Raw genomic sequence first — 23,412 nt, 5'->3', positions numbered from 1 at the left:
ATTTATTTTGTCAGTGTTGCGCAGCCACAAGGTGCTTCTGCAGTGGGAGCCTCTGGTGGTGGTATCGTCCCCCTGCAGACCACAGGCTTTCGAGGAACTAATGCTAATCTAGATAGAGGGAAGGGAAGACTGGGGGGGATGCACTTTCTCCCCCCCATCCCTCCACCTCCTCTTCTTTCCCTCTCTCTGTTGAAGATTGTACTGATTGTGCTGCAATATGTCGCATGACCATGGTCAGAGCTGCAGACTGGGGTGTAATTTCTCCAATGCTTATTAAATCAGTGGTGTATGCCTCTTGAAGCAGTGTGTGGATGTACATGTGTTCATCACAGCAGTTTACCGCAGGATCTCTTGACACAGAACAAAGCGTGTTGCTCAAAAAAAAAATTAACTCCCTTTTGATCCTTCATGGCACATTTGCTTAATCTCATCCTATGAATGGGAATAAAACAACTCTCTGAATTTGAATTATCTGGTCATCTATTCAAAGAAAAGCTTTGATATTTATGAGGATCCCCTCATCAATATTCATGGCTCTAAACTTATGCGCGTGTACTTTTTTTGCTGCATTGCCTGTGTTTTTAGAGAGCGAATAATTGTTTCTTTACTATGTTTCTGGTTTGTTTCTCTCCTTCACTACATGTTTGTCTCAACAATGTTTTCCACTAGAGAAATTCAAGTGGCTTAAGGGTATTTTAGCATAACAGGATTGAAGTGAGAGGCTATTGAGCTTGTTTGACTGTTCGCTGGGCTGAGTGAAGGACCTGCCCCTAGACATTTGCACTACAGTATCCTGCTGACTTGCTTGCTTGCTCACACTGCCATAGAAACAGGGATCCTGAGTGCAGTGGAGGCTCATTCTGTTCAGGAGCAAGCAAGGGAGTGGATCGAAGGAGAGAGTGAGGGGCAGAAACAAAAAAGAGGCAAAAGAGAAAGAGAAAAGTGAGCGAGAGAGAAAGAGGGGGAGACAGTAAAGGATCAAGGAAAGGGAAAAGTGCGAGACACTGTCACTGGTGAGTACAAAGCTGTCACAGCAGATTGAATCAGAGATTCAAATCTGATGCTTTGAGCGCCTTTTTTTCCTTGTTTGGTTGTTTCTGATGAATGCTTGGATTCAGTGCCCGCTGAGGTGCTGTGAAACAGGTTGCAGCATGCCAGTTTGTGTGGGGATGCGAGAGTGTAGCGCTCGTAGTGCTTCGCACTCAGTTGCAGACGCAGATGCAGAGCAGCAGTGGCTTTTCATTTGTTAATCAGTCTTTAATACAGTTCTTCGCTAAACTGCACTGTATTTACTTTTGAATAATGCACGCTGATATGAAAGTACTTCTCTTTTGGCAGCCTTTCTAACTATATCATACTCTTCTCTATCATTTATGAAGCACCATGTTAATATTTGATTACAGTGGATGTCTGCAGCTGCACTTTCCGCCTCTATCTTACGCACCTCTGCCCATTATCTTGCTGGCTGAACCCGGGTGAAAATATGGTGATATTGATTTGTCCTTTCCATGGCTTTTATTAATAATTGAACAGCTGAACCGGTGCTTTGTGTTCACCTGTATAGTAGAGGTGAGGAGAGTTACTCAGCTGCATAGCGTAAAACATTAAGTTGGGTCACTGCTTTCTGTGCGTGTGAGTGCATGTCTTCTATTTGTGTCTCTGTCTGCTTCTGTGTTCACACGCTTATGTCACTTTTGTTCTCTCCTTCTCGCTCTTGCTGGGTTTGATCAACGTGCATCATGACACTTTGATGAAGCGCCAGAGCTGTGGGGCTAATAGAGGAGAGATACAGCAGGATAGCCTGTGCCTCATGTCAGCCTGAGTAGGAGGAAATTGTGTTATTCTGATCAGCGTCTGCCATGTTGTCACTTGGGATTTAAAGTACTTCATCTGTGATAAGCTTTCATTCCTGCCTTGACTTTATTAGAATGTGTGTAAGGAAATATCTGCTACAGAAATGTACAACTTGTTATTTTGGGCTGAGCCTTAATCCTCCTTATGTTTATCTCTGCGGTTGGCTTAGATCCCCTGCCTCCCTTCACCTGTTCCTCCAGTGCAGTTATATATTATTCCCTCCTTTCAGTGGCAGCAGCAGCTTTGGGAGGCTAAATCAAACAAATCCAGCCAGACTTATCAGTTTTCTGCTGGCTCGTGCCATGACTGGACCCCGGTGGCCTTCCTGGGAGGCTACGTATATGTGTGTGTTCATGGATGTGCAGATATACATGGTTACAAAGACTGTGTGCGCTCGGGCAGGCGGTCTGAGCAGTGGTGACATGATTGTGTGTGATGAGGATAGCCGCAGGGATCGTTTGCGTTTCTTTGTGAGCGGATTCAGGGATTCTGGCATTTTGTCTTCTTTCCTCCCTCCTGTGACATGTTTTATGACTATCTTGTTAAAATGTCACTCACCAAGGCTGGACTGTAAAATGTCCCTTTGCGGGAGCTTAGTGTGTGAACAATAGTGCAGGGCGGTGTGATAAACCCGCTAAAGCACACAGCTGGGAGTACACGCCTGCAGGATGGGTGAGATAATACTGAGCTCTCTGATGTCCCCCTCCAGGCACAATTTGTTTCAATACAATATAAAACTGGGCGGAATTTTGACAGCCATCCGGTGTGAATCAATACCCCTGCTGTCCATGAGAGGAAACAATATTCCTCTTGTAAACAAGAGGATACGCCATCTGAAAATGATTGTACTGGTTTAGCGGAAGCACAAGAAAGTAATGTTAAATAAACCACCCAGGAAAGAGAAGGAGAATGCAACGCTCATGAGGTGGCCTTATGTGGCACCTCTGAAATAAAAGCGTCTGTTTGGCAGGTAGAGATGGGTTCAGATCAACGAGGCCATGTGAGTGCATTATACAGCCAAAGAGTCTCTTACCAAATTTCTTACCTTACAACTTCTCTTATATGTCTTTTTGCCTCCCAGCTAAGAAGACCGACTGGAAATGTCAGACTGCCTCGGCTGAAATACTCACAATATACTTGCACCCATGAGAAACAGGGAAAAAAACAAAAAAACCCCAAATCCATCAAGGTTTTTTAGCCCCAGTCCCAACGTGAGACCCTATCTGTTTCTTTAACACAACAGTAATATCTTCTAAACCTTGATTTATAGCCCTCATTTAATCCCTATAGAACCTAAGCTGTACTGGGTGATGCTATTTTGGCATTGCATGTAATTTCTAGGAGTTTGAGCTAATAAATATACTTAACACTTGCAGGAATGGCATAATAGTTCAGAAATTATTGAAGTTAGAAAACACTGGCTCTTGTATTTACCATTGCGAAGAAGGAAGATACAATTGCAACCTTTTACATTTTGTTTAATGAAGAATTATCCCTGCGCTTGTCGATACAGGCTACTGCTTCACATGGCATGTTACTCCCAAACAGACCAATCACAGCTGTTGTGGTCTGTGTCAAGGTACCTTTCTGGGAAAGTGCCCTAAAACAAATCCAATTTAAATTGGATACTTTGGCACAAGCCACTTGATACATTTACCAAAGGTCTCGACTGAAAAATATTGAGTTTAAATGGAGAAAGCGACTCCTAAAATTGATGCAGTTTGCTTGAGAGAAGATGTACTGAGCTACTCAGTCAGTCAAGCCTAATTCATATTGAGATGCTTTAACTGGGAATAGCTGGAGGTTGTGTTTCTCTGATAGAAAGAGAGACTTAAAGTTTAATAAACGTCTGTGACATTAACACCCGTATTGTGTTCACACCCTGTCATTTTCACTCTTGTATACAACTATTTTGCTGCTGAGCACAGGTTTGAGACAAACCCCATCAGTGCTGTTAGTTTGTGTTGAACAGAACACACTAAAAATAGGAAAGCTCAGATATTTTCTTTTATTCTGACACAGTTCTTTCAAAGTAACTCCAGTGGGCTTGCTGTCTGCTATCAGCTCATTCTGTGACCCTTTTGATTTGGTGTAAATAAAGTTCAGTGCATCATGCATGCACAGCAACTAGCAAGTAAAATTAATTGAATCTGCACAGCCCCCCCGGTGAGGAGCAAACGCCATTTTCCCTGACAGGAAAAAGAGGAAAAAGAGTTAATGAATGTTACGGAGCGGGGACTAATATGAGGTGACACCCCTTCAGCCTTTCGGCCCTGCAGAATCTCCCTTAGTTAAAGTATAAATGTATTAATTATCCTTTTAGCTGACCATTATTTTCTTGTTTAATTAAATTTCACTGACAATTTTGTGTAACCTTAACAGTAGATGATGTCTTCTTAAGGCCGAATTTACCAACTTTATGAATCACAACCTAAGCTCCTAACAAGAAAATGTGAAGACTGGAGAAAATAAATCGGATTTGTGCAACAAAGTTTTGTTTTCGCTCTTTTTAACCTTTCCCATGATTCATCTCGTGAAGCATCATTTTTCTGTGTGCAATCCACAGGAGGGCTCTCGACACAAAAGCAGCAAAATCTCCCCAAGTGTAAAAGTATTCTCCAGTGAATAGTTTTATTATAAAAGTTGCCACAGAGTAACTGAAAGTTTAAACACTTAGTTTCTTCAGCTTGCTACAAAGAAGCTAAAAATAATAAATAATGAGGAGCTACTTTAAAACATTCTCAAACCTATTCCTCAACATATTATTGAGGAAATGTACCCATAATTACACTTTTTAGTGATCAAATAAATAGAAATATTAAGAGATTCAAGGCAGTCATGACTGGCAGTGAGTGTAACAGGTTTTATTTCATTAAGGCTCGGGCACTACCGAGTTCTTACTGGAACTCAGCTGTATCCCAAACCTTTGATCACAACCTGATATTGCTGCTGAATGCTGACCTCCTCCCCAAACACCACCAGCAAAGATAAGATCAAAACACCCCGAAGGCACTGTGTGGCTCTGTTTTTGTTCGGTGTAGAGAATATAAATTTAGATTTCTCCAAACAGTCAACCTAAAAAGTTGATATGTTTCTGCGTTGGAGGTTACATCTCAGAATGTTTTCCAGTACAGAAAAATTGACTAACGTTAAAAGTTGACTAACACTAACAAATTTAAACAGATATTAGTAATATCGTTGCATATGGTGCAAAAAGCTTCTGAACTGCATCTCCATTGCACAGTTAATAATCATTAATAAAGATCGGATTAATCAATGCACATTCAGAGAAGAAAAATGGTGTTAGCTGCTTTGCTGAGCAACAATAATGTTTCCTTATGATGAAACGTAGTCTACTCACCATTTTTCTTATTATCAGCTGAGATGTAATGCATCATGAGGCTAGTGGCTTCTGAGCAACTGGGTTCCAAATGTCAGGCCACGGTCGATTCAACAGCGTCAGAGTGATGGATGCATCATTTCCCCATGCTGACTTGTTGTTTGCTGCCATCATTTAGGACCCCAAGGCTAAGGTCAGGTCAACCTAAGGTCATGCCCACAAAAAAATGTGATGTGGCATTTTTTACCAAATGAAGGTTAAATGTGATTTAATGTATCCTTAATAAGTATGTGAGAAATTAATGTGTCCCTGCTGACACCTACTGGAGTTGAGCCACCACAGAGATGGTTCTAGATATTCTGGCAGGTGTTTTATACCTGGATGGATTTCTTTTTTTAAAGCATTAGCATCGCAGAGGTACGGTTGAGATCATAATGAAGGCCAAGAGAGAAATTGCACAGTAAGCACACACTAATGGGCATCATTGCTGGCATGATTCAATTACCAGTAGGTTTCTAGCTACACTTTGATTTTCATGCAAGATTAATTTAATGAGATACTGCAGACCGATCACAGAGCAAATTCAGTATAAATGCTCTGTTTCTCAGGCGTGGATTAAACCTTCTTTGAGACTAAAAACAATATCAAATGTCATTTATTTTATTTCATTTAGATTATGCTTAGGTTTTATCTATATTCAGGAAACCAGATGAAAGGGTCTACTTTAGGTGAACCACCGTGTACCAAAACTCCAGCTTCAATGTATCTTGGTATTGATTCTCCATCATTCGATCAAAAATGTCCCATGGGTATTCAATTAGGCTTCCATCTGATGACTGCAAAGATCAAAGCATATGATTTATATTACTTTCATGTTAAACCATCGCCCAGTATTGATTGGACCACTGTCATCCTGAAGGAGATCCCACTATTAGAACAGAAATGCTTTATCATAAGATGAAGGTGATCAGTCAGAATAAATCTGCATTGATTTGCAGTGACCCTTCGCTTTGAGAGAACAAGGCTACCCAAACCACGCTATGCATAAAGGTCACTGGATCCCATTAGAGTCCAGATTTTCCCTTTGAATCTAACAAAGTGATGCTATACAAATGGGTGATAACTTCTAATAATGATAGGTGGTTTCTGGCAACTTCTCCCTATTCTTAAGCAGGCTGAACAAACATATATCCAATTTAGGAAGCCACAGCGTCACTAATTTAGATATTACACTCATTTTTATTTTATTCTGTACAAAATATGTTATGCAGTGAGCTTTAGAAGTTTTGGAAGGTGGATTTTTCATACATTTGTGCAAAGCTGGGATGCCTGTTTCCTCCAGTTTCCTCTCCTGCAAACCAGTGACAGGCTTCATGTTAATGAACAGTGTCACTGGTATAGATCTTAACACTCTTGAAAGCCAATAAAATTATTTCCAAGTTGAATGAATTAAGCATCAACCAGCATTTGGTGCTCATCCCAAATCCACAGTGAAGTTTTAGCATGGTATTATATGCAAAGTGTAATCAAGAGACAGATTTTTACCAGGCAATGCAAATAAAGGTAAATATGCACCAACACGAGGTGAAATTATTTTAACTTTTGAGAAATAGTTGTTGATGCTGTCAAGGCTAGCGGGGCAAGCCATGTGCAATTTAGTAATGGACCCAAGATACAGGCACGGCTTGTGATGAGAATGAGTTTTATTGTGACAGTGACGGTGCAAACAGCAAAGGAGGTGGCAAGTGCAGAACCTAAGATTAACTAAACTGGAAAAAACGAACAAAAAGACCTGAAACAGAGACGCAGGGAGACTCTGGGAAACAACACAGGATAAGGCAAAGGAAATAACACAGACGAACCAGGAACAAGCAGGAGAAAACACAGGGCTCATTTACACAAAAGGGCAATCGGAATAAGAAACAGGAGGGAGTCACAGCTGGGATTAATTGGACATAAAGAGACAAGGGGAAGCAAAACTAACCACACTAACATAGGACATGGCACTGTCAAAATAAAACAGGAAATGACATGAACACAGAGACACAATACTAACACAGCACAGCAGGAGCACAGAAACCAACCTCAGAACTGGAAAATCTTAATCAGAATTAAAGTGAAACCAAAGATAATTACAATGAAAACAAAACCACTGAGTCCACAGACTCAGGACTGTGACAGATGCTGTGTTATAAATGTCTGCTAGCTGAGATTCTCTCACAGAGTGTGGATTCTCTTCACACCACTGACAATTAAAACTCAAGGACGAGCTTATTGCTGCCATGCATGAGCATCAGAAGAATTTATTCCACTGTTAAAGAGAAACAGAACTAAAAAGGAACAAGTTTGGAGAACAGTATGCAAAAAAGCTAGGACTTTGGAAAATATTAATGTTAGCAGCTTAATTTTAAGGAGCACCGATACTTTGGAAGGAAACAGTCATCCCGTTGGCTGGTGTTCCAAAAACATTTTAGGTAGCTGCTAACAGCTATGCAGCCAGGCGCTAAGTAGCTTTTAGCCATGGAAGCCCATTTCCGCCACTAAAAAAAGAAAAAAGTATCCATAACTCAAAATTTCAAGTTATCTTCTCAAAATTTTGACTTATCAACTTGGAATTTCGAGAAAAATAACTCGAAATTTCGAGTTAGCGCTGCCAATCAGTAAGCCCTACATGTATGATGTCATTTTCTTGTTACCTGGAAGGATATGGCACAGAAGAATGTGTACTCAAAACTGGATCGTGAGCTACCAATGCAACAATTTGGCACGCCAAATAGTAACGCCATGTGATTCAGCTAATAAAGCAAGGACTTCATCATTTGTGAAACCACTCAGCAATTTGTGCATTTCATGACTGGCTATAATACTGGTAGCTTAGCTGTAGCATTTTTAGCTGAGGGCTTCAGCTTCCGGGTAACAAGGAAATGATGTAATTCAAATAGATTACTGATTGCCAGCACTAACTCGAAATTTCGAGTTATGTTTCTTTTTTTTTTCAGCTTTACTGTTAGAAACAAAATGAATCAACAAATTGAATAAGCTAACCTCTTAGCGAAAACTATTCTGTAAAATTCCATCAGTTCTTTTATATTAAAATGTTGTACTGACAGCGCCATGACAACAAACAGCCCTTATTATTATATATTATTAATATTGTGTAGATGAGAGATTAATAATATCTCTTCTACACATATATTTCTTTACTCTGTCTTTTAAGCAAACACTATTAAAACATCCATTACACTCAGCCTCTGGTAAACAATCAGACATTTTAATAGGCTCTTAAGAATGTGCCAAAACATTAGCATTTCCATTATGTTTCTCCCACATATTTTCCCTAAGCCTAATCAGAGACATTAAGAAGCTGTAGAGTCTTCTCACAGCTTCACATCAGTCACACCCTCTCCTCACATGACAGGAATGCTCCAAGTCGCATTTATTCATCATGATTAACAATGTAATATTTCAGGGCAATGAAGCAGTTTGAGTGGAGCAAAAGCTTTCACTGTGAAATACCAAACACTTAGAACTTGTGCTTATAATGGATGTAACACATCAATTTAAAATCCCTGGTGGTGAAAATTATTGAAACTCAAAATGTTCTTAAGCCATTTTTACAGGGCCAGGATGCAAGCTGTTATTGCTATAACCCTGGAAATTTAAACTTCCATATTGTGGCACGCAGGAAGCATCAGCCAAATCAATAAAGTTCCTCCACCCTCGTAACATCATAAATTGCCACCTTTTATTTGATAGCATTGTGCAGTCCACCTGCCCCACTGGTGTCAGGATTTCTTGTATTTGTAAAGCTTCGAACTCCAGCTGCTTTATGACATTGCTTTCCTCCACATCTCATATAAAAGAAATCATAACTACATACTGGAAATAATATTTATAGCCCTCTGTTCGGTAAAAATTCATTAGCTGCGGAGTGACAGGACAAGTCCCTGAGACAAGGCTGTGGTGGATGATGGATCAGGCAGGTCGCACATGTATCACAGGTCAGGTGGCGTGTTTCTGACTGACAACAAGGGCAATGATGAGGTGACGCAGTTTGGGGTTCAGGACACCTAAATGACGGGGAACAAATCCCTGCATGTCACTATACTGAGAACAACCCAAAGGAAAGAATAATGTTGGGTTTATCCCCTGGAATTGCTTCAGCATTGGAACATTCGGAATGATTTATGTCCAGTGCCAATGCTCAATGTCAATATGGAAAATAATGTGCCCATGTAGCAACGGGGGGTTGTAATAAGGTCTCAAGAGCCTGATGCTAGCAGGTTTGTTTATATGAGCACATCATTTACATACTCACCTGTGGCTGGACATTTTCTGTTTCACAATAATAAAAAAAAGTTAATATCCTGAACAAAATGTCTTCAATCATTGTTGTCGAGCCATAATGGCTCATTAAATGTGTTTATAGCCACCATAGTGAGGGAGAGGAACTGGAGAGACCGTTTTAATCACTTTATTGAGAAATTACACTTAGTTTTACATTCACAAGGACCACAAACAGCTGGGCAACAGTTATTAGTAACATACCTCCTCACAAGTGGCATCTCACCCTATTATAGATATATATATGAAGAACCACTTTCGAGGTCTCCACTCCTGTTTCTGATAAATTTCAGAGCTATCACAGAAGACGATGCTAGCTAAGCTAGCTGCATGTTACCAGCTGTCCTTTGATCACCCCATTGCATGATTCAGTATTGTTACTATTTAGCCATTTAGTGGGTTGAAAGCATCCTTTATCAGATTAATTTTGATTGTTAATCTTGCAAAATAATCCCATTTAGATTCTTGAGACAGTTTTTTTTTCCTTTTAGGTGCTCTTTATATAAAAAAAATATATATTGCTCTGTATACGTGTAGAAGACACTGTGTGGCTCTTTGGTCATGATAATTTGGTAACTAAATTAGCTTTTTTGTTTTTTGAAAAAAGATGGCATTAAGTTTCTTTATTAAAAATGATTTGATTAATATTTATTACTGTAAAAAACAAAACAAAATGGTATCTCTTACAGTGAACCTGTCAGCATCTGCAGTGGCGTGTCTAGAAAATTTTTGTTGGGGGGGCCAGGTAGGGGCACAGATTTGGAGAAGGGTGGCAGATGTAATTGGCAGATAATGTTTAAAAAAAATTCTACCAACCGTTAACCATAATTAAATAACCCTGTAAACCTAATAACTGAATGTGCTTTTAACTCTTATTAGAATGAGATTTTAAGCACTACGGTGCAAAGTTTTTAGATACTGCGTTGATAAAGTACAAGAGATACAATCAGTGCTTTGTCAGTGTTTACTCAGCATTCAAGGACAGCAATATTTGCATAGTATTTTTACTGACATATAGTGCACATATGTTTTGGGCAAAAACATTTTTTAATATTAAAATACGAACATTTGTAACAAATAATTGACAAATCAGCCAATTCCAATGTAAAACTGTATCTGCCTGTTAAAAAAAGAAGATAATCTTCTCACAAACTGGTGTTTGATTTTGAAAAAAGTGGGGAAACAACTGAAAAGACTAACATTTGAATGAAACCTGCCTCCCCTTCCCTCATCCACCTGCTGGCCTCTGTGGAAGCCCCGCCATAGCCACCACCAAACAACTGAGTTATTTTTACACATCGACCTGCATCTGGCCAATCCACCACCTCTCATTGTTCATGCCGTTACAAAAAAAAATAAAAAATAAGTCACCGGGCATATCCCCGGTATGCCCGATGGCCAGTCCAGCTATGTTAACCTGCAACCAAATCTGCAGCTCCATACAGCAATGTTACGACTTGGATTATATATTATAACTCATAACTCTTATGTTAGCTCCCCTCAGTAGCATACTGTCTGAAATATTCCACGGCTGCAATAATTCTTCAAGTGTTATTTTTTCCTTGGTATTCTAATTTCACCAAAGTTTACTAAACTCAACAAACTTAATATTACTTACCGGGACATTTATTCTGGCCTCATTTTCTTTCACCGAAAAATTGTTTCCTGCGGTGCCATCTTTCGTGCTTGGCTCTCCTACCTTTGCTAACGTGATGCACAAAGCGCAGAAGCCGATGCTGCATTCACTTACACTCGGATATCTGAGCTTCACCGTGAAAACATAATCGGACATTTGATATTTGATTGAATTTTATTGTTTTGCCTTTGGGGTGGCACCTGGGGTGGCCAGTCTGGTTGGGGGGTGGCCTGTGCCCCCCCAGGCCACCCTGCTGGACACGCCACTGAGCATCTGTCCACTCTCGGTTCAGTTTTTGCTCTCATACTGCAACTGATTATAACCAAGGAGATAACATCAGTGTTTCACGTGTGCCTGCTGGGTAGTTTTAACCATTAAAAATAGCAACAAATCGGAGACCAGACAAAAGCCAACAATGGGTTTCTCAGTATTTTTGGAAATGTGGTTCCTACAACTTTCAAAACAAGTAAAATTTTAAATGCATGATTTATTATTAGTAAAAGACGAATAGATAAATTAACTAATTAAGTTGAGCTTATTCAGTTAAGAAGACTTGGTTGCTGTTGTCCAAACACTGATGGGAGAAATACTGTATTCAGTTGCATTAAATATCTTCCTGGGTCTCTGTGTTTCTTTGCAGTTCTTATATTCACACCATCAAAATGAACTGAAGGAAAAAAAAAACACCCATCTCTCTCATAATATTATAATGTTAAATATCCATTCCAAAATAAGGCAAACTTTAAAAGAGACAATTGAATTTAATGAAGCAAATCAATGTTCATTTATGGTTTGCCTCTGGAAAGTCACAGTGTAGTCTGTGTTGATAAGCAATCAGTTCATTTGGCAGCGCACACCTTTCATCATTTTTCATCTACCAATTTGTATTTTCTATTTTTAATTCAATTTTGTTATTTTCTCTTAAATAGAAGAGAAGCAGGCCTGTGAAGCTCTGCTGTCTAGTTCAATATTTGCTCAGTGCAAATGGCCCCCCAAGAATAAAGGCAACCAGGCACACTGAAAGCCATGTGCCAAGAGATAGGGGATCCTGGTCAACAAGCAGGTTAATTGCATGATAGGACCAGATGTTAATACTGGACTGAACTCGACACAGACGGCCTCATGGGAAGCTTCCCCTGTGGCTTCCGATTGGCTGCAGAAAACAGCAAATGATATTTGACCCTATGCAGTATGTGCACAGGCCAAAATATATTGAATTCTGTAATGAGAAATATTTTAAGTTTCCTGGGTAGATAACTTTTTTTTTTAACTGTTTGGAGGAAGTGAAGATGCGGAGGAGAGGGGAGACTTCACTTTGATTAACTTCACACTTGTGGAGGAGATAACAGCCTTCTGAGTGGCTCTCCTGGGCAGATTATTGAGTGTGAGTGCTGGCATATTGCATGAACCCTCTGAAGTCCATTAGCAAACTCAAGTCATTACAAACTGAGACAGTGGAAACTTAAGTCTAGAGAACTGACGTACAAAAACTGATTGATGCTGAAAGTTATGATGAAAAAAATGTAACTGTTTAGACTAAAAAGTCTCAGAAAACAAGACTCCAGCTTTGTAATTCAAATTCAGAGGTAATCAGACAGGACTGCTGACACAGCTATAAACAAAATGGGAGCTTTCATGTTACTTCAGAGTTACAAATATTGATTTTAATATTTTATTTGGATTTTGGTGGATAGTTGGAGTTAGTATCGATAGTGCCACATGCCACTTTTTCCCTGAATTAAAGGAAGCTTGTTGGACTCGCCCACAGTAGGAGTTCTCTGTAGAAAGAGCAGGATTGAGGGTTGAAATGCAGAAAAAACTGGTTGGGCAGGACCTTTTCTTGGATCATTTATTACTGAATACAAACCCACCTTACATTCATTCATCTTGCAAGAAAGAGTGAATGTGAAGAGAAGACATGCAGACTAACTACAATAACCACTTGCAAGTTGCAAAAAGTCAACACTATCGTAAGAGCATCATCATTTCTCTGTGCTTTCAAAAATAAATCACAGTATAAATCAGTCTTATCACCTGATGAAGCTGTGATAAGAGTTCAATAAGTTTTAGGTTCACATGGATTGGCTGAGTTTAGAGAAAGACAACCACATCACGAAATGACGCATGTAAAGCAGGACCGAAATGCAGGACACAAAGACAGACGATGTGAAACAAAAGCAAGCTGCATAAAAAGTCTGTGAAGACTAAGTACAAAAGCTCAGAAAAAAGGTACCTAACACCACATGGGGATTCACAGAAGACATAAATAGACCAAGAATAAAGACTCGAAGTATAACTCATTAATCTTGCAGAAGTAAAGAGAGGATTATTTATACACAGAAGGTGATCAGAGAACAATCAACAGGTCATCAACACAGGTGAAGACAATCAGGACATTCAGGGGAAGACAGACAGGAAGCAAAACCAACACAGGACACAAAAGAAAACAAACCTTCAAAGTAAAACAGGAAATAACCAAAGGAGACTGAAACTGTCAGGGCTCTGTGTGCGGGCAGGCAGAGATGAGGATCCAAATGCAGGACTCGGAAAATGGAATGTTACTCAAAAAACCTCAGCTTTATTGCTGGCAGGAAAACAAACATGAAGTGAGGACGGAACACTGAGACCAAGAACACACAGGCATAATCTGATGGTACAACACGACACTGAGCATGGGAAAACACAGGGCTTATATACACAGGGTAGTAACGGGGGAATCGGCAACAGGAGGGAGACACAGCTGGGAGAGATCAGGGCTAACGAGACAGGGGGAACAAAGCTGCACATACTAACATCAGACAGGAACAAGAACCTTCAAAGTAAAACAGGAAACAAAACACACTTTACTAAGACACAGACTAGACAGAGACAGACTTGACACTGACCAAAGGCTACTAAATGATAATCATAATCACAACAGTATCAGATCATAAATCATAATATAGAAAAACACCAAGATAACTGAAACACCAAGTACCAGAGAAACATAAAGGAAAATCCATGATGCAAAAACATAATGAACTCAAAATACTGGGTCCAACGGACCCAGAACCGTGTCAGAAACAGAAGTGAATACTAACATTTACCAAGGAAGCACTCAAAGGAGACATTGTAAACATGGACACAAGAAGGCTCACACTAAACGGGAAGCTAGAAAAGGGAATACAGGAGAAAAAAGACAAACCGCATTGACAGGGGGAGGAACAGACAGGGAAACACTGCACTTTACTAACAGAAACCAAGAAACCAAAACTCGTAACTAGAATAACCATTAGGTAAAATAGGAAACAAACACTCAAAGATGTCACAAGAAATAAACCTTGCAGTGCACTAGATTAAAGAAATCAAAACAGGAACCCAGAAATTGAATAAAGACAGATATCAAAACTTCAGGCATGTGAAATGACAATAAAAAAGCCCAAAATGAAAAATATTTGCAATAAATTTAAAACCAAAAATTAAATAATCACTGCAGGTAGTACATCATAACCAAAAACTTTTCTAAAACCCTACATCATAACCTGAAATGCACCTCCCTAGAAATTTGTAGTCAGTGCAGCTGTGATTGGCCTGTTCAGCTTCGGCCTTCCCCTCTAAACATTTCTAGCCACTTCTTCTTCTGCAATCAGTAAGTATACATTAAACTTTACTGTCAGAAGTCTGCTTGACATCCTCTGTCCTGTACAGCGAAGCAAGTTTAATCAGAAATATTTTGGCAGACTAACTGTTGTGTGTCAGATATGGCACACTGGAGACATTACTCTTCAAACCTGACAAAGTGCTGTTTTTATTGGTCTTTCAAGGGGAATCAGTGTAGATGATTTTAATCAGCTTTTGTGCAGAGCCAGGACCTCTGCTCCCTCTTTATCAATCAGCTGGCCCTAACCTTATGGAGATGTCATACTGAACGTCAACACCAAGTGCAAAGTTAATTTAAATGGCACGGCCATGTCCTGAATGATTTAGTTAGTGTTACTTTGTGCAATTCTGAAGTTAAAACTCCCAGTGAGTGACAGGAGCACCAGTGAGAGAACTGCCACCTGCCACTGGAGTTGCAGAGATATGCAGAATGTGTCCTTCTCACAAGGTGACACATCATTAGCAGAGGCATTAGACACAGAGAGCAAACAGTAATAAAAATGCTGGGCAATGAATCCCATTCAGTAACTTTGTGTTTTGCACCTTTTTTCACTTTTTCAATCAACTTCTCATTTTGTACATCACAAAAGTACGGGCATAGGTTTGAATAAAAAAATATGCTTACCCGGTGCATTTAAATGCCGGTCCTTTGCAAGAATCCTTGTGAGCTTGTGATGAATTGAAAATGATAGACTCATCTCACTATGGTCAAACAATAATGCCATGGTGCATATCTGCCAACAACTTTGACAAAAACTGTATTATTCGATACCCTGAGAATGAAAACAGGTTGAAACTGCACTGCTGCTTTAAGGGGTTAACTTAATTATGAGTAAATTATACATGGCTGGACAAAAACAACAGAAATCTGATTATTTTGTGCACTGTGAAACCAACACAAAATTCTACTTTGTTAATATAGAATTTAAAAAAGATTTTAAATCTTTATATCCTTTGGAGGTGTTTGGAAATTATACATGCATAAGCTGCGTCCTACTTAATCTTTAAATGATATGGATAACTACAGCGGAATATATTTGGCGTTTTGCATTCCAGAGGCAAAAATCTGTCCCAAAGCAGCCGAATCCTCGAGCTGTCTGTGTTTTCACAGTGACAGGTTCCTGGACACGACATCTCTGCGGCGTATTTTGACAAAACTCAGGCTGAAAAAACAAAAACCACCACCTGCTCCTACAGACAGCTCTAAAGTATTTGGACACATTTCTGGTTGACAGAATATCTTGGCCCCACAGGTTTCAAACTGTCAACCATACAGAGTGATTGAGCTGACTATTGGGGGCAAATGGTTTTAAGTGAATGTAGCAGAGACGCGGCATCGCCCCAAATCTTTTGTCAGCTCTGATGCTTCTGACATGTTACCCAATATTCACTATTTTTTTCTTTTTTCCCACTTAAAGCACCCGAGCTCACTTCAGGGAGGAAAGAAACTAAGTGTTGTGTCTATAAAAGGTTCTGTCCCCTTTTGTCTCACTGCCAACACAGCTGGGTGCTGTAATTGTACTGTTACCACTGTTGCTGTAAAAATATTCAATTCAAATTAAAGCAATGACTAATAGGGGTATTATATTTCATTGAGGCTGGTTTAGACATTTTTTTCCCTAAAGCATGAGCATCTTTTCCCACCTTAGCGTGAAAAGATGCTCACAGAAAATGTGAGGGTGTTATTTTTTTCCCACAGTCTCAGAGTCTGCTGGGGCCTAAACTCCTCTTCACATGTGGTGTCGGGGCTTTAGGATTTGGGGATCTGGAGGATTATGGGATTTTCCGATTGCTCTGAAAACGACACCATGGGATACAGAAATCCAAAAATGGCTGAGGTACCCACATCAAGATTAGAGCGTATTATTTCACCCCTTAGGGAAAGCAGACAGGGAAGCTACTAGTGACAGCTTTGAAACAAGTGTGTTTGGGAAACATTTACAATTTAAGGGGATTGTACAATACAAAGCCTATTGGGGGCTAAAATCAGCTGTGCAAAGTCAGCTCACATTTCTAATTCCATGAAATGTCATTACCTGTTGTGTAATGTGTTCTTTCCCTGAACCAGTTTAATTTTTTCTGGAAGTTGGAACCATTAATAACAGATCTGCTTCACTGCTCTTTATGTTTGAGCTGAAACTAGTTTTAAAAGCTGCCGCAGGTTATTCAGTATTACTTGGAAAACGGTATCTCTGTACATTGTGGAAAGATGCAGAAACACATTAATTTGTCATGTCAGGTAAATACATGAAATCGCCAAAGACTGCTTTTTCTATCTTGTCATGAAGACAGAAGTTTTTCTGTTTTTCCCCCACAGAAATATCAGATGTCATAGCCTTGTGTGAAAGGCAGAAAAGATGAGTTATTTCAGTGTGTGGGGCACAGACAGCACCAGCACTCGCCACCATCCTCACAGACGTCGCCCGAAATCTCGGGGGGTTTCTGTTTAAGAAGGCTTTTTTTTTTTTTACCCCTGCTTATTCCTTTTCCTATTTAAATTCCATATTTCAATCTGTGTTGTTAACATAGCCACAGGATTGCTGGGACGAGGGGGCACAATAAAGCAGTACTTTAAATTCTGCTGTCGACTCTACACCATATGTTGCCCAAATCGTTACAGAAATAAAAGCTGTAATAAAAGAAAAAGTCAATGCAAAGTAACATTTTAGAGGATTTTCAGTTTTCTTAGAAACATATCCAGAAGGAAGACATCACATCTGCTTCTGTCGTATGGGGGAGAAAACAAGGACTTGAGTATGCAGAAGTAACATCGGGTGGGTGGTCCTAACTTCAGTCTACAGCTGTGGAGGGTAAATGCAATGTGTCTGCGTGCAGAAATAAATTCTCAAATTCAGGAAAATGTTAAAGTAAATATGAAAATACATAATACATCAACCGCTCCGCTTATTTTTACCAACCCTAACCTGTTATTTAGCTTTTTTTCTGCATCCCTGCATGTTTTATCTGCATGTTTATGCATAAATACATGTTACTGACCAGAGGGTTTAACCTATATATTCATATATGCCTGCATTCATGCATTAACTTATTTAAATTCCATCTATTTTTGTGCTACATACATCCATAATATAATGATTCATATAACTTAAACAACAGGTTAAATTTCCACTGTGACTGCAAAGAATGAGTCCACTTTATTGTGCAGGTCCCTCTTCTTATAAAACAGGCAGTTATTTATATTATTCATATAGTTCGCATATTGTTTTGTTCTATTGCATTCATATTTGAAAATCTAAGACATCACCATGCTACCTTTCACTCACCGCTTCTGTGCTTATCATCATCCACCAAATACCTTTTAATGTGTGAATTTACTTAGCAATAAAAGTGACTGGCTATACTAAATATGAAAGAACAAAAACCTTCTGTGCAGTCATTTAAATACTTAAAGCAATGTATTTTTTTATTAGCAGGATGTTTTAAGATCTGCCAGCATGTTCTCATCCCAGGGTGGAACATAACTTAAATTTGTCAGACCCACAAAATCACCATTAGAAGGATGGTGGGGTGAAGACAGAATGAGTTAAAGTAAATCAAGTAAATCTAAACCATAAAGTTTTTAGAGCCTAGAAAAGGTTTAGTTTAAAATAATACTTTCAGTTCACTGAGACTATTGTTGCAATCTTACTCGCTTAAAAATGACAGAGCCATCAGCCTCAGTAATCCCATAATCTGCATCAGGGCACAACGGCTGAAGCCCACCTTCAATATCAATGAGCTACAAGGGCAAGAGATTAATTGGTTCTTGCAAGCAAACACGGAGGATTCATACTTTCTCTAGTTATTGCGTAACTATGGAAACCAGGTCAGACCCTTAAGCACATTCGTCAAATAAAACAAAAAAACCCTTGGGCACCGTCACAAAATATCTGATGAAAGGAAGCTTGATTCGAACAAGAAACTAGGCCTGTACTGAAACGCACACAGTGGCAGCAGAGAGAGCGGCAACCTGTTGCATGCCTCAGCCCTCAATGTGCTTCAGCTTGTGGGAAAGGGTAAGCATGCCACAACGATTTGAAAGCGCTCGAGCTGCATTCACGCAAGGCCCATAGTTGAACATCCTATCTTCCATACTTCACTTCCCTGCCCTTTTCACCTGCCCTAAAGCCCAGCTTTGGAGTGAGACTGAGTCAGCCGCTGCAGTATTGATTGCGAAAAAGGCGTCTGCAGCATGAAAGGACCCCAAAAAGACCCCTTTGATTGGCTGCAGGATAGTGAGAGTCCACTCTTCTTTGGCGTGGGTGTGATCATTAATAGTGCGGTAAACCCTGAGGTCAGTTTAGTCTCACGGTGTCAGGCGAGGTTGTATCCAGAGGGAGTAATATGTTCACGCAGCTCTGCTCCATTACCCATCTGTCTGGAGAGGAAGAACAATGGCTTTTCCATCACTCTCTATTCCTCAAGCAGTCATACCAGCTCTCTGTCTCTGTCTCACTATCACTGCTTCATTAGCTTTCTGCATTGAGTTTGTCACATCTTCTCAACACTGGCAGACAATAAAAGCACTCAGAAATTAGCAGCAAATTACTTTTGTCATTTCTATTTTTGTACCAGAGGCACAGGAAAAACTACCCTTCTCATTAACAGTGGTGTAAGATGGACGATTAAAGAAAAAAAAAATCTGTGTCTCTATTTCTTTTTATACCTTTACCCAGCATGGCGTCTGCCATAGAAAGTGCAAAAGTTCAAGAAGTGACAGTGGAGCTGTGATAGGAAGAAAAGATCACTGCACAAACATTTCCTCAATAAGCACTCTTGTCTGGATTTGTGTTTTGGCAGACTTTGTCAGGCAGAGCTTGAGTCCAGTTCAAAGTCTGCTCTCAGCCAAGTACAGGAAGTGTCAAGTGATTTTGAGCCAGGCTGAAATGTGTTATTATGTTCCTTCTTGAACTGCAAGCCATCAGCCCATCCTGAATCCACTGAGACTGCAAATGATCTGAAAACAGAAAACACCACGGCTGAAATTATGTGAGATACTGAGACTACAGGAATAAAAAGAGGGATCACATCCATTAAGGGTCAGAAAAGTTAATGTGTACAGCTTTGAGATTATTTTCTACTCAGAAATTAACTGTGAGGCAAAATGTGATGCAAAAGAGAGCATCTGTGTTTAGGACACTATCCCATTTCTACACTGAAAAAAAACCATGATTATTATCTGTTATTCAAATATTGGCTGTTTATGGCATTTGAATCATCACATGAGCCAAGGGGTGGAAAAACGGCCTTTGCTCATGTGAAACTTTGCCCTCGCCCATCATGAGACCTATTGAGGTCACCTGAGGCGAGGTGTGAGTGGGGTAGAAGCACGTGGGAAGGGATCTGTGGACTGCACCTCTGTTCAGTGATGGTCGTTCACAGTAAACACAAACGCAGTGGCCTCCTCTTCTCAGTTAAAAATGTGAACTTTGGCATCTTCTGACCCCAATAGGTGTTAAAAACCTGGCACTCTCCAAGTGTCTTCATTAACTCAAAGATGTCCAGTTGCCTTCTTTTTTCAAGATGCTAAGACTTTCTGACTCTTTTTTTGCAGTGATCAGCACATTAAGTATTTTTAAATATGTATCCACTTTTTTGTCATCTGTTGGCAGAGTATATACTTCTGCCTACTCCTTTTCTAACAAATGGGGGCTTCCATACAGCACCTGCATGTGGATCAATAGCTTCCTCTCGGGCCGTAGACAGAGAGTCAGAGTTGGCCATCACACATCCTCAGCCCTGAGTCTCAGCACTGGCTCACCCCAGGGCTGTGTGCTCAGTCCACTGCTCTACTCTCTCTACACACACGACTGCACTCCTCGCCACCACAGCAACATCTTTGTGAAATTTGCAGATGACACCACAGTGGTGGGGCTCATTTCCAAGGGAGACGAGTCTACGTACAGAGACGAGGTGGAGCAGCTGACGTCATGGTGTAAGGCCAATAACCTCCTCCTCAACACTTCAAAAACCAAAGAACTCATAATAGACTTCAGAAGGAAAAAGGCAGAGATCCAACCACTATTCATAAATGGGGACTGTGTAGAAAGGGTGGCAAGCTTCCGCTTCCTGGGAGTCAATATAGAGGAGAACCTTTCCTGCAGTGTGAACACCTCCGAGCTGCTGAAAAAGGCCCAACAGAGACTGTACTTCCTGAGAATTCTCAGGAGGAATAACATCACACAGAGACTGCTGGTGTCCTTCTACAGAGCCACCATTGAGAGTGTTCTAACTTACTGCATATGCATCTGGTACACTAGCTGCACAGGGGCTCAGAGGAAAGCACTCCAAGGGATCATTAACACCGCCCAAAAGATCACTGGCTGCCCTCTCCCCACACTGGAAGTTCTACACAACGCCCACTGTTTTAAAAAGGCCCAAAACATCATAAAAGACACCTCACATCCTGGCCACTCCCTGTTCGAACTGTTGCCCTCAGGCAGACGGTACAGGGCAATCAGAGCAAGGACTAATAGACTCAAACACAGCTGTTATCCAACTGCAATAACACATCTGAATACTACAAAAAAATGTCCATCACGCCACTCTTGTGTTAATCTATGCACGGTCTGAAGCATGTGTGTGGGAATGTATGTGAATGTTTTACTGTTATATCTTATTAGTATTTTAAGTATTCTATTTTATTTATTGAATTTTATTGTTTTATTTATATTTTGATATTGCTAGGGATGATGCAATGATCGGGGACCATTCTTAATTTCGTTGTTCTCATGACAATGACAATAAAGTTTCTGATTCTGAAATAATGGAATGATATTTTGTAATGATTGTGAAGGCACATGTTTGAAATAAAAAAAATGAAATAAACTTACTTCGTGAAGTGCTTTGTGCTGCACACTGTTTTTACCTCAGATACCTAACAAGCAAAAGATTTCTTAAATAAAAGGTGCGGATTTGTAGGACTCATATTAAGAAATTTTTAACTACCTGCTAAGACCTCCCGAGATGACCCTGCAAGCATAACATCCATCGTTATTCTAGTTAGGCCTATCTTTGCAAGTCATAAGCAATTTACAGCTGCCCTTGGTGGGAGAATAAAATTTTGCATGAGACTTTAAATATAAGTTATTTCTTACTGTTTGAGGATGAAGTTGAATCTACCTCTGTGAGCAGAATTAACAGAGCCAGCATGCGACCTTGGAAAACGTTAATAGATGCCGACTGGACAAACGTCTATCTTTTGCCAGTTCCTCAAAGAAGGGTTGTCTGTGTTTGTCTAAAGTGTGGTTGTTTGAAGTATCGTTTAGAGTTTTTCGTGTAGTTCTCTCTCCAGAGTTGAAAATGTGAACTTTAAAATACTTGAGTCTGAACTTTGTATTACAAAGAACTCATGTGTGCCTGCGTGTTTACACAAGTCACCTTGAGTAGTAGTTCACTGAAGAGGTTTTCAAACAGCGAGGCTCACTTTTAGATATTGTGTGTGCCTTACGGACCCCCTTATCAACACGGTCAGTACTTGGAGCTGCAGTATAAAAATACATACTCAAACCTAATATCAAATCAGAGCCTACAGGCATGATATACACTTATTTAAGCCTAATTCTAGTCAGGCCCTTACTCCCTCTCACTCCGTTAGTGTGTGGAGTCACACTTGAAGCTCATGAGGGGTCTCTTAAGTAAGGGGGTTGTAGAAATACAGCAGCAAGATTGGAGATGACCTTGTAATCAGCATACTAAGATCATGTCTACCACTTATTAGAAGATGTGCCTCGATTCAGTTTCATTTGGATGTTTTTATCATTTTCTTTAATTAGCCTATTTTTCTATATTCATATATTGGTATTTCTAGTCAATATTGGAATTTATTATCTAAAATATACAAAAATTGTGCATTTCTTTTTGTTTATTGCTGACATTCTTGAAATAGTCACATGCTTTACCTTCCCACAGTAGTTAGTAAGCTTAGACTCTGTGTTGGAGGGCTTCATAATCCACTTCCACTTTAGGCTATTTGGTCTGAAAAGCACTTAATGTGATGAATCCTTGATGCAAACATGTAAATGGAGTGAAAGTGTGTCGAGGGGACTGAACTGAATTTGGAGTTAGTGTGACTTTCCCTTCCAGAGGGCATTTTATATTTGTATTTCATCATAACTGAAAACCCTTAAACTTATCAAATATGACACAATATACACTTCTTGTAACCCTGAAACCTGACTCTAAGCCATGATGTTTTTATGCATTTTATTTAATGTCAGATAATTCGAATAAAACCTAATTGTTATCAGCTAATTCCCCATAGCTTTAATGTCAAATTACAAAAACGCAAACATGAATAAAGGTTTAAATATCAAGTAATATATTAAAACCAGGAAATCTTGACTTCCTATTTACATCCCCCAAAGCTCTAAAATTTAGTGCACGATTTTGCATTAAATGCAATAAATGGAGTGTCAAAATTCATCAATACTAACATGACTAAGACTCAGAACATCCCACAAACATGGAGGTGGCGCTGGGCACCAACTCAAATGTCAACCTGTGTTTGAAGATGTGTTGCTGCAGTGGAAAAGTTAAAAACAAACCAGAGTAAACATGTTCAAATGAAATTTCTTACCTGTCAACATATTTTGCAGCG

The 23,412-nt window shown here is 39.7% G+C and overlaps 1 protein-coding gene across 1 annotated transcript in view; it reads left to right on the top strand.

Annotated features, from left to right (window-relative positions):
- The first annotated feature begins 859 nt into the window (after positions 1-859).
- Positions 860-23,412, top strand: part of syt6a (synaptotagmin VIa) — a 50,830-nt gene continuing 28,277 nt past the window's right edge. The window contains exon 1 of the mRNA XM_085394344.1: positions 860-1,013. The gene's annotated coding sequence lies outside the window, so the exon portion shown is untranslated. The remainder of the gene's footprint in view (positions 1,014-23,412) is intronic.

Source organism: Rhamphochromis longiceps, linkage group LG20 (assembly GCF_057381845.1).
Source record: "Rhamphochromis longiceps isolate RC_006_pf linkage group LG20, R_longiceps_female_GT1.1, whole genome shotgun sequence".
Taxonomy (NCBI): Eukaryota; Metazoa; Chordata; class Actinopteri; order Cichliformes; family Cichlidae; genus Rhamphochromis; species Rhamphochromis longiceps.
Note: the sequence above shows the minus strand (reverse complement) of the source record. Positions and strands in the feature narration are given on the sequence as shown.